The 13,248-nt window shown below is 42.4% G+C and overlaps 1 protein-coding gene across 1 annotated transcript in view; it reads left to right on the top strand.

Moving 5' to 3' along the window:
* The window catches only part of GFRA1 (GDNF family receptor alpha 1), a 177,158-nt gene that overhangs the window by 83,047 nt on the left and 80,863 nt on the right, over window positions 1-13,248 (top strand). The window lies entirely within an intron of this gene.

Here is a 13,248-nt window from a genome sequence, read left to right on the forward strand (position 1 = left end):
TACATGAACCCGGGGAGCTGACACTTCTTCACCAGGGTCCGGATATTACAAGGATGATAGACGGAGGATATACAGGAGATGAATGTGCGGGACTTCCCACACACATTAGATCGTCTGTCACCTGATGTGTACGGGCACCATAAGATCTTCTCGTAGATCCCCCCCCCTCGCAATCTGTCTGTTACCCCTCCCCCACAGAAGAACAATGTACCTCGAGACGTGTCGTTATAGTGATCCGGCCGTAGACATGGGGTAAATATCGGCCACAAAGCGATTCCAGACAATAACCGAGTGACAATGTGACGACTAGTCATCGTCATACCACGCAGGTGTCCTGGGCATCGTCATACCACGCAGGTGGCCTGGGCATCATCATACCACGCAGGTGTCCTGGGCATCGTCATACCACGCAGGTGTCCTGGGCATCGTCATACCACGCAGGCGTCCTGGGCATCGTCATACCACGCAGGCGTCCTGGGCATCGTCATACCACGCAGGCGTCCTGGGCATCGTCATACCACGCAGGCGTCCTGGGCATCGTCATACCACGCAGGCGTCCTGGGCACCACGGTCATATATCAGGGACCCCGGCCCTGTCATGATTGGCGCTTATGTAAGTGGATATTAGAGCCGCGACCCCGGAAGCAGCATAAAATCACGCGAGCACGTTTTCTGTAGATCAGTTTTATTAGACTCCACATTAGAATCTCGGTGACTTGGAGCGACTTATGGTCATCAGTACTAGACCAGCCGGGAACTCAGCAGCTGCCGACCTTGTGGGGTTTACGGAGTGTACGGAGAACGGCGCGACGGAGGAAAAACATCCAGAGAAACCGGATCCTGAGGACGTCAAAGACTCGTCGACAAAAGGGGTCAGCGGAGGATGTGAAGAACGGTTCTGAGGAACGGGCGGCGCACAGACAAGAGAATCCCATCCACATACAGCGCCGGTGCTCCGAATAACGTGTCCGGACGCACAACTCGCCGCTCCCTATCATGTATGAGCTATAACCGCAGACGACCAGTGCGAGGAAACGGGACAAAATACAGCAAAAATGGGGTCACTGAGCAGTGGAATAACATTGTCTGGGAAGATGACTCCGGATTTCTGCAGCTGACGGGAGGTCAGAATTTGGCACTTCCAGCATGAAGCAACAAACCGTCAGTCCTGGCTGGTGGAGGGGCAGTAATGGCAGGGGATGGTTTCTTGGCACTCTGGTTCCTCTGATACCGGTGGACGGACGTCTGAACAGTAGGAGTTACCTGAGCGTTGTGACCGACCACGTTCATCCCTTCATGGCAGCGATGGCAGAAGACACTTTACTGCGAGGAGCGATCCTGTCCGCAGAACGATCTCCTCACCTGATGGAATGCCCTTCCTCTCTGAGTGTCGATGATCCTGGAGATTCATCGCCCTCCTGGCGTCGACCGAGGACTGGCACCGGGCATATCGTGCCCAGAGAGAGGACAGCGAGCAGCCCAGTGATAATGGTCTTCTGTAAATAAAGCGTAATTATTGTATAATCTGCTTTGTGTTTCAATTCCTCTCCATTCTCCTCACCTGCTTGCTGTCAATGAATGGATTATTTTTTTTTGTTTATATCAAGAAGCCAAAAACCCATTCTCATCTAAGGGTTTGCTACAATAAGTGCTGGTAAAATGTATCAGCCGGGAGTCCTGCTCACTGAAGATTGTCTAGACTGGATACAATTGTAGCAAACTCTCAGCTGTGAGGATTATCAGGTCAGGACAGGTTTGCGGCCTCTGAATGGTCACATGGACTGACAACTAGCAGAGATTTTAAAAATGTGAGACAAATGTTTCTTATGCGAGTCTTAATCTAAAACGCGCCAGTGTAAGATGATTTAATAGGAGGCGCACGTCTACGCTATGAGCTGGCGCAAAGTACAGGAAATGTCTCAGGTGGCGCTATTTAATAAGGACAAAGTCGCCGTAAAAATAAAAGTTACCATTCTTTTTCGCAATAAAGCATACTTTTACGCAAATTGCGACTTTATTACACCGGAGAACTGGCGTACAGTCTTTAGGAAATTCCCCCCAAGTTTTATTAGAAAGTTGCAGAACTTTGCATTATACAAGAATTACATTTTAAATTTCAGATTGGACACTGGCCCTTTAATATTATGAGGTCGGGTTCACACGAGGGTGTTCAGTCCGTGAAATACGTACAGCGTGTTGGCCGCATTTCCTGGACCGGACACAGTGCAGGGAGCCGGGCTCCTGGCATCACAGTTATCTATAACGCTAGGAGTCCCTGCCTCGCTGCGGGACAACTGTCCCGTAGTGTAATCATGTTTTCAGTATAGGACAGTATTCCCACGGAGAGGCCGGGACTCCTAGCGCCATACATAACTGTGATGCCAGGAGCCCGGCTCCCTGCAGTGTGTCCGGTCCGGGAAATGCGGTCCACATATGGCCCGAACATGCTCGTGTGAACCCGGCCTGAGTGTCTCCAGAAGTGGAGCTCTCTGTAAAGATCAGAGATCGCCCTGGAACCCGCATTGAGATTAGCGGAGCTGGATGTTTGCTTTACCTCACATGGGAACGTCCGGATCGTAGCCATAACCGCGGCGTCAGGAGGGTTTGGCGCAGATTTCCATCATTTACTTGCAATTATCGGTCGTGCCATCTGAATTCTCAGATCCTCCGTCTGCAGATTGTGATGGCTCCTGGGACATGAGCAGCGACGCACTGGGAGTCGGGGTACAAAGCACGGCACAATGCGAGAATGATCCGGAACGATGCGCCATTCATTACACTATTGTCGGCTATCAAACTCCGTAATTACACGCAGCCCCCTCCACTACTTGATCCATTTTTAATGCTTATCTGTCCTAGTTCATACACAGAACGGGGAAGAATCTGCATAATTCATACAGAAAGGATGTTTATCCCGGCACAGTGGATCCCCCGAACATCTCTACCCCTGATATTACTGGAGCCTCCGCCCGAGGACACAAGTCACTGATGAATTGCGCACACTCCGGATTCTGCCGCTTCTCTGTTTATTTAGCTAAGTAACTGAGAATAGTGAGAACGCATGGAATAATGGAGCTGAAGATATAGCAGGCGTCCCCCGTGTATGACTCCTTACAAAGACAACTCCACCTCTGGCTAAATCAATGTTGAGCAAATCTTCACATTTTTGGATTTGTTTAATTGAACTTGACTTCAGGCCCATCCAGAGCTGTCTTCACAATTCTGCTGGCTTCCTGTTCCCAAAATGCAGTATATACATTACTTATCCTGTACTGATCCTGAGTTATATCCTGTATTATACTCCAGAGCTGCACTCACTATTCTGCTGGTGGAGTCACGGTGTACATACATTACTTATCCTGTACTTATCCTGAGTTACATCCTGCATTATACTCCAGAGCTGCACTCACTATTCTGCTGGTGGAGTCACTGTGTACATACATTACATTACTTATCCTGTACTGATCCTGAGTTATATCCTGTATTATACTCCAGAGCTGCACTCACTATTCTGCTGGTGGAGTCACTGTGTACATACATTACATTACTTATCCTGTACTTATCCTGAGTTACATCCTGTATTATACTCCAGAGCTGCACTCACTATTCTGCTGGTGGAGTCACTGTGTACATACATTACATTACTTATCCTGTACTGATCCTGAGTTACATCCTGTATTATACTCCAGAGCTGCACTCACTATTCTGCTGGTGGATTCACTGTGTACATACATTACATTACTTATCCTGTACTGATCCTGAGTTATATACTGTATTATACTCCAGAGCTGCACTCACTATTCTGCTGGTGGAGCCACTGTGTACATACATTATATTACTTATCCTGTACTGATCCTGAGTTATATCCTGTATTATACTCCAGAGCTGCACTCACTATTCTGCTGGTGGAGTCACTGTGTACATACATTACATTACTTATCCTGTACTGATCCTGAGTTACATCCTGTATTATACTCCAGAGCTGTACTCACTATTCTGCTGGTGGAGTCACTGTGTACATACATTACATTACTTATCCTGTACTGATCCTGAGTTACATCCTGTATTATACCCCAGAGCTGCACTCACTATTCTGCTGGTGGAGTCACTGTGTACATACATTACATTACTTATCCTGTACTGATCCTGAGTTACATCCTGTATTATACCCCAGAGCTGCACTCACTATTCTGCTGGTGGAGTCACTGTGTACATACATTACATTACTTATCCTGTACTGATCCTGAGTTATATCCTGTATTATACTCCAGAGCTGTACTCACTATTCTGCTGGTGGAGTCACTGTGTACATACATTACATTACTTATCCTGTACTGATCCTGAGTTACATCCTGTATTATACCCCAGAGCTGCACTCACTATTCTGCTGGTGGAGTCACTGTGTATATACATTACATTACTTATCCTGTACTGATCCTGAGTTACATCCTGTATTATACTCCAGAGCTGCACTCACTATTCTGCTGGTGGAGTCACTGTGTACATACATTACTTATCCTGTACTGATCCTGAGTTATATCCTGTATTATACTCCAGAGCTGCACTCACTATTCTGCTGGTGGAGTCACTGTGTACATACATACATTACTCATCCTGTACTGATCCTTAGTTACATCCTGTATTATACTCCAGAGCTGCACTCACTATTCTGCTGGTGGAGTCACTGTGTACATACATTACATTACTTATCCTGTACTGATCCTGAGTTACATCCTGTATTATACTCCAGAGCTGCAATCACTATTCTGCTGGTGCAGAAATAGTAGTACAATGTCTCTATAAAGTCCTTGTCAGGTCATGCTGGGAGTTGTAGTCTCACGACAGCTGGAGAATGACCCCTTGTGGACACTGTTCTAGAGCATTGAACACATGAAATATGGAGATCGGGCTTCACTCTAATCCTGCTGACTTCATCTAGACTTGGTTCTTGTCATGTGACACTTCGGCTGCGTTATATATACTGTATACACTGTGTTTACTATGATCCCTGACATCTCCTTTATCTATTATTATCATCCATTAGTGAGCATTTTTATCCGTTCAGGTGCTGTTTTTTTGCTCTTTGTATCTGCACTTTTCTCGAATCGGCGGCCATTATCTCCGGCCGTATACTGCGCAGTAGACGGATAATGTGCGTTAGTTATATGCAATAAACCTCATTTAAGTGGAAATCATAAATAAAGGTGATTAGATAATTATCGTTACTCCGCCAATTAATGATGGGTAATAACTCCACATATATCTGCGCTCGCTCTATACTCCACGCTATTGTTTGTATTGCCAGTCGTAAATGATTAAATGTGCAAATTATAGGAAATATTTTCACACTTTTTTTTCTCATTAACTGAGAATTCATCAAACGAGAGTTCAGGAGAAGCGGCACTCGGGGAGGCAGATGGAGTGAGCTACAGTGAAGGCAGAAGGACCTGGTACATGGAGGAGGGGGCTCCTGAACACTATAGACCTCCCTGTCATTTATGACATCAGTAATGAGGAGGTGGGATTGAAACACTCTGACAAATCTCCCTGTCACTGATTGGGTCACCAAACATTTTTCATTTTACCCAGATTTATCATTTTAAATACACTTCAATTGTAAGAAATAAACTTACACGGACAGTAGTAGTAAGAGTAGTAGCAATAATAGTAGTCTGTATTAGTAAGAGTAGTGGTAGTAGTAACAATAATAGTAGCCTGTAGTAGTAATAGTAGTAGTAGAGTAGTAATAGTAGTGGTAGTAGTAACAATAATAGTAGCCTGTAGTAGTAATAGTAGTAGTAGTAACAATAATAGTAGCCTGTAGTAGTGGTGGTAGTAAGAGTAGTAGCAATAATAGTAGTCTGTATTAGTAAGAGTAGTAATAGTAGTGGTAGTAGTAACAATTATAGTAGCCTGTAGTAATAGTAATAATAACAGTAGTAGTAGTAATACTAGTAGTAGTAATAGTAGTAGTAGTTGTTGTAGAAGTAGTAGTAATAAGAGTAGTAGTTGTGGTAGTAGTGGTTATTGTTGTTGTATTAGTAATAATAAGAGTAATAGTAGTTGCAGTAGTAATAAGAGAAGTTGTAGTAGTAATAAGAGTAATAGTAGTTGTGAACCTAGTTGTTGTTGTATTAGTAATAATATGAGTAATAGTAGTTGTAGTAGTAGCAGTACTAAGAGTAGTAGTAGTAATAAGAGTAATAGTAGTTGTTGTAGTAGTAATAAGAGTAATAGTAGTTGTTGTAGTAGTAGTAATAATAAGAGTAGGTGTAGTGGTAGTAATAGCCAGTAGTAGTAGTATCCTAATCACATGACCATGTAGAAGTTGTAGTAGTGGTAGTAGTATGCTAATCAGATGACCATTCAGGAGTAGTAGTAGGAGGAGTAGTAGTTTATTGTAGTAGTAGTAGTAGTATGCTAATCACATGACCTTACAGGAGTAGTAGTAGTTTGTAGTTTTAGTAGTATCCTAATCACATGACCATTCAGGAGTAGTAGTAGTAGTATCCTAATCACGTGACCATTCAGGAGATGTATTAGTAGTAGTATCCTAATCACGTGACCATTCAGGAGTAGTAGTATGCTAATCACATGACCTTTCAGGAGTAGTAGTTTGTAGTTTTAGTAGTATCCTAATCACGTGACCATTCAGGAGCAGTACTAGTATCCTAATCACGTGACCATTCTGGAGCAGTAGTAGTAGTATCCTAATCACGTGACCATTCTGGAGCAGTAGTAGTAGAAGTAGTATCCTAATCACGTGACCATTCAGGAGTAGTAGTAGGAGGAGGAGTAGTAGTATCCTAATCACATGATCATTCAGGAGTAGTAGTAGTTTGTAGTAGTATCCTAATCACATGACCATTCAGGAGTAGTAGTAGATTGTAGTAGTATTGTAATCACATAATCATTCAGGAGTAGTAGTAGGAGGAGTAGTAGTAGTAGTATTCTAATCACATGACCTTTCAAGAGTAGTAGGAGACGTAGTAGTTGTAGTATCCCAATCACACCACCATTCAGGAGTAGTAGTAGTTTTGTAGTAGTATCCCCAATCACATGACCATTCAGGAGTAGTAGTTGTAGTAGTAGTATCCTAATCACATGACCATGTAGTAGTATGCTAATCAGATGACCATTCAGGAGTTGTAGTAGGAGGAGTAGTAGTTTACTGTAGTAGTAGTAGTAGTGGTGGTATGCTAATCACATGATCTTTCAGGAGTAGCAGTTTGTAGTTTTAGTAGTATCCTAATCACGTGACCATTCAGGAGTAGTAGTAGTATCCTAATCACGTGACCATTCAGGAGTAGTAGTAGTAGTACCCTAATCACGTGACCATTCAGGAGGAGTAGTAGTATCCTAATCACGTGACCATTCAGGATGAGTAGTAGTAGTATCCTAATCACGTGACCATTCAGGAGCAGTAGTAGTATCCTAATTACGTGACCATTAAGAAGCAGTAGTAGTATCCTAATCACGTGACCATTCAGGAGCAGTAGTAGGAGGAGTAGTAGTATCCTAATCACATGACCATTCAGGAGTAGTAGTAGTTTGTAGTAGTATCCTAATCACATGACCATTCAGGAGTAGTAGTAGTATGCTAATCACATGACCATTCAGGAGTAGGAGTAGTAGATTGTAGTAGTAGTAGTAGTAGTAGTAGTATTGTAAGCACATGACCATTCAGGAGTAGTAGTAGGAGGAGTAGTAGTTTGTAGTAGTAGTATTCTAATCACATGACCTTTCAAGAGTAGGAGAAGTAGTAGTTGTAGTATCCCAATCACGCGACCATTCAGAAGCAGTAGTAGTTTTGTACTACTAGTAGTAGTAGTAGTATCCTAATTACATGACCATGTAGAACTAGTAGTATCGTAATCACATGACCATTCAGGAGTATTAGTTGTTGTAGTAGTAGTAGTATCCTAATCACATGACCTTTCAGGAGTAGTAGTTTTAGTAGTATCCTAATCACGTGACCATTCAGGAGTAGTAGTAGTAGTATCCTAATCACGTGACCATTCAGGAGCAGTATTAGTAGTAGTATCCTAATCACGTGACCATTCAGGAGTAGTAGTAGTAGTATCCTAATCACGTGACCATTTAGTAGTAGTATCCTAATCACGTGACCATTCAGGAGCAGTAGAAGTAGTATCCTAATCATGTGACCATTCCGGAGCAGTAGTAGTATCCTAATCACGTGACCATTCAGGAGTAGTAGTAGTAGGAGGAGGAGTAATAGTATCCTAATCACATGACCATTCAGGAGTAGTAGTAGTATCCTAATCACATGACCATTCAGGAGTAGTAGTAGTAGTAGTAGTATCCTAATCACATGATCATTCAGGAGTAGGAGTAGTTATAGATTGTAGTAGTATTGTAATCACAAGACCATTCAGGAGTAGTAGTAGATTGTAGTAGTATTGTAATCACAAGACCAATCAGGATTAGTAGTAGGAGGAGTAGTAGTAGTATTCTAATCACATGACCTTTCAAGAGTAGTAGTAGTTGTAGTATCCCAATCACACGACCATTCAGAAGTAGTAGTAGTTTTGTAGTAGTATCCTAATCACATGACCATGTAGAACTAGTTTAGTAGTATCGTAATCACATGACTATTCAGGAGTAGTAGTTGTAGTAGTAGTATCCTAATCACATGACCATTTAGGAGTAGTAGTAGTATCCTAATCACATGACCATGTAGAACTAGTTTAGTAGTATCGTAATCACATCACTATTCAGGAGTAGTAGTTGTAGTAGTAGTATGCTAATCAGATGACCATTCAGGAGGAGTAGTAGTTTATTGTAGTAGTATAGTAATCACATGACCTTTCAGGAGTAGTAGTAGTAGGAGTAGTAGTTTGCAGTTTTAGTAGTATCCTAATCACGTGACCATTCAGGAGTACTAGTAGTAGTATCCTAATCACGTGACCATTCAGGAGCAGTATTAGTAGTAGTATCCTAATCACGTGACCATTCTGGAGCAGTAGTAGTAGTATCCTAATCACGTGACCATTCAGGAGCAGTAGTAGTAGAAGTAGTATCCTAATCACGTGACCATTCAGGAGTAGTAGTAGTATCCTAATCACGTGACCATTCAGGAGTAGTAGTAGTATCCTAATCACGTGACCATTCAGGAGTAGTAGTAGTATCCTAATCACATGACCATTCAGGAGTAGTAGTAGTAGTAGTAGTAGTAGTATCCTAATCACGTGACCATTCAGGAGCAGTAGTAGGAGTAGTAGTATCCTAATCACATGACCATTCAGGAGTAGTAGTAGTTTGTAGTAGTATCCTAATCACATGACCATTCAAGAGTAGTAGTAGTAGTATCCTAATCACATGACCATGTAGAACTAGTTTAGTAGTATCGTAATCACATGACTATTCAGGAGTAGTAGTTGTAGTATGCTAATCAGATGACCATTCAGGAGGAGTAGTAGTTTATTGTAGTAGTATAGTAATCACATGACCTTTCAGGAGTAGTAGTAGTTTGCAGTTTTAGTAGTATCCTAATCACGTGACCATTCAGGAGCAGTATTAGTAGTAGTATCCTAATCACGTGACCATTCAGGAGCAGTAGTAGTATCCTAATCACGTGACCATTCAGGAGTAGTAGTAGTAGTAGTATCCTAATCACGTGCCCATTCAGGAGTAGTAGTAGTATCCTAATCACGTGACCATTCAGGAGTAGTAGTAGTAGTATCCTAATCACGTGACCATTCAGGAGTAGTAGTATCCTAATCACATGACCATTCAGGAGTAGTAGTAGTATCCTAATCACGTGACCATTCAGGAGCAGTAGTAGGAGGAGTAGTAGTAGTATCCTAATCACATGACCATACAGGAGTAGTATTAGTTTGTAGTAGTATCCTAGTCACATGACCATTCAGGAGTAGTAGTATCCTAATCACATGACCATTCAGGAGTAGTAGTAGATTGTAGTCACATGACCATTCAGGAGTAGTAGTAGTAGTAGTATCCTAATCACATGATCATTCAGGAGTAGTAGTAGATTGTAGTAGTATTGTAATCACATGACCATTCAGGAGTAAGAGTAGTAGTAGATTGTAGTAGTATTGTAATCACAAGACCATTCAGGATTAGTAGTAGGAGGAGTAGTAGTAGTATTCTAATCACATGACCTTTCAAGAGTAGTAGTAGTTGTAGTATCCCAATCACACGACCATTCAGAAGTAGTAGTAGTTTTGTAGTAGTATCCTAATCACATGACCATGTAGAACTAGTTTAGTAGTATCGTAATCACATGACTATTCAGGAGTAGTAGTTGTAGTAGTAGTATGCTAATCAGATGACCATTCAGGAGGAGTAGTAGTTTATTGTAGTAGTATAGTAATCACATGACCTTTCAGGAGTAGTAGTAGTAGGAGTAGTAGTTTGCAGTTTTAGTAGTATCCTAATCACGTGACCATTCAGGAGTACTAGTAGTAGTATCCTAATCACGTGACCATTCAGGAGCAGTAGTAGTAGAAGTAGTATCCTAATCACGTGACCATTCAGGAGTAGTAGTAGTAGTATCCTAATCACGTGACCATTCAGGAGTAGTAGTAGTATCCTAATCACGTGACCATTCAGGAGTAGTAGTAGTATCCTAATCACATGACCATTCAGGAGTAGTAGTAGTATCCTAATCACGTGACCATTCAGGAGTAGTAGTAGTATCCTAATCACGTGACCATTCAGGAGTAGTAGTAGTATCCTAATCACATGACCATTCAGGAGTAGTAGTAGTATCCTAATCACGTGACCATTCAGGAGTAGTAGTAGTATCCTAATCACGTGACCATTCAGGAGTAGTAGTAGTATCCTAATCACATGACCATTCAGGAGTAGTAGTAGTAGTATCCTAATCACATGACCATTCAGGAGTAGTAGTAGTACCCTAATCACGTGACCATTCAGGAGTAGTAGTAGTATCCTAATCACGTGACCATTCAGGAGTAGTAGTAGTAGTATCCTAATCACGTGACCATTCAGGAGCAGTAGTAGTATCCTAATCACATGACCATTCAGGAGTAGTATCCTAATCACGTGACCATTCAGGAGTAGTAGTAGCCTGTAGTAGGGGGCTGGGAGTTAAACCTCTGATAACTCAGCACAGTTACGTCCGAGTCACGATAACCGCAAGCTGTTTACCGCTGATTGCCGTGCTGCACTTGTACTCGCCACTTAAAACAAGTACAGGTTTAGCGTCAGAAATTCCTTTAGCCGGTGGTGCACCCTCGATACGAAAATAATAGGAAGAAACCGCAGCTACCAACGCAAGCTAAATACATTGCGTCGTCTTCCTTAATAGGTGCTTTTTTTACTGCTACGTTCACATCCAAAATAATAAAGGACCCTTCAGTTACCTAAGAAATCAATCACAGATGTTTTCAGTTTCAAAAACGCACCTCAACGGCGCCATGTGAATATACCCTAAAGACTTTCACACGAGCCGATGATCAAGTGAAGGAAGGTTCCCGATCATTCCCTGTGTAATCACTACAAAGATCAGCGGCTGATCGAGCCAACCCTCATTTATCAGCTGATCACATATTTCGTGCGGCCCAAAAATGTTTTCGCTATTCGCAGCTCATCTCTCTGTGTAAACAACGATGCGCTGCCGCCATGATGGAAATGTATGGGGACAATCATAAATATAGCAAACGAATGCCGATCCACGAGCTGTAATGTCAATTGGCGCTCGATAATAGGTGGTAAACACGGGAGAATGTCTGTCTGTGGCAGAGTGGTACAGAACGTGGCGTGGTGAGGAGGGCAGTGAACCAGGGGTTGTTGTCATGGGGCAGTTTTCAGTGTTTTCCCTCCACGTTATCTGGCAGTCGTCTCCCTCGCAGTCTTCACGCGGTGCGGACATTAGAGACGTCTGCTAATGAATCCATTAAGACATTATATATTAAGCAGTGTAGTGAAGGCCTCAAGACGCCCTGCAGAACCCTGGACACTCGCTGACTCCGCCACAGTCCGTTAACCTCACATCATTGCGCAGTCACAACATGAATATAAACGTCGTGGAAACTTCCACATCAACAGACTGGAAATAAAAAGTCTCGTTGACATAAATTGGATAAAAATGTAAAATAACAGCTAATTAGTGGCCCTATATCCTGTGTGAAAATGGAGAAATAACTTCCCTGACCGCCCACAAATCTCATCTTCAGCCAGGCGTGCAGCTAGTGTGCAGATGTATGATCAAGCAGAGTGTACGCAGGACGTCTGCACCATAAATGTGAACATCATATCGGGGCATTGGCTTCAAGTAACGCAGCAGTAGATGTGAACCAGGTGTCCATGACACCTTCATCCAATATCCAGGAGATTACTTAGAATGAGACACTTCTGGTGTAAAATGGTAGAATAGTGAGTGCAGCTCTGGAGTATAATACAGGATATAACTCAGGATCAGTACAGGATAAGTAATGTAATGTATGTACACAGTAACTCCACCAGCAGAATAGTGAGTGCAGCTCTGGAATATAATACAGGATATAACACAGGATCAGTACAGGATAAGTAATGTAATGTATGTACACAGTGACTCCACCAGCAGAATAGTGAGCGCAGCTCTGGAGTATAATACAGGATATAACTCAGGAACAGTACAGGATAAGTAATGTAATGTATGTACACAGTGACTCCACCAGCAGAATAGTGAGTGCAGCTCTGGAGTATAATACAGGATGTAACTCAGGATCAGTACAGGATAAGTAATGTAATGTATGTACACAGTGACTCCACCAGCAGAATAGTGAGTGCAGCTCTGGAGTATAATACAGGATATAACTCAGGATCAGTACAGGATAAGTAATGTATGTATGTACACAGTGACTCCACCAGCAGAATATTGAGTGCAGCTCTGGAGTATAATACAGGATGTAACTCAGGATCAGTACAGGATAAGTAATGTAATGTATGTACACAGTGACTCCACCAGCAGAATAGAGAGTGCAGCTCTGGAATATAATACAGGATATAACACAGGATCAGTACAGGATAAGTAATGTATGTACACAGTGACTCCACCAGCAGAATAGTGAGTGCAGCTCTGGAGTATAATACAGGATGTAACTCAGGATCAGTATAGGATAAGTAATGTAATGTATGTACACAGTGACTCCACCAGCAGACTAGTGAGTGCAGCTCTGGGGTATAATACAGGATGTAACTCAGGATCAATACGGGATAAGTAATGTATGTACGCAGTGACTCCACCAGCAGACTAGTGAG

The sequence above is a fragment of the Rhinoderma darwinii genome, chromosome 11 (genome assembly GCF_050947455.1).
Source record: "Rhinoderma darwinii isolate aRhiDar2 chromosome 11, aRhiDar2.hap1, whole genome shotgun sequence".
NCBI lineage: Eukaryota > Metazoa > Chordata > Amphibia > Anura > Rhinodermatidae > Rhinoderma > Rhinoderma darwinii.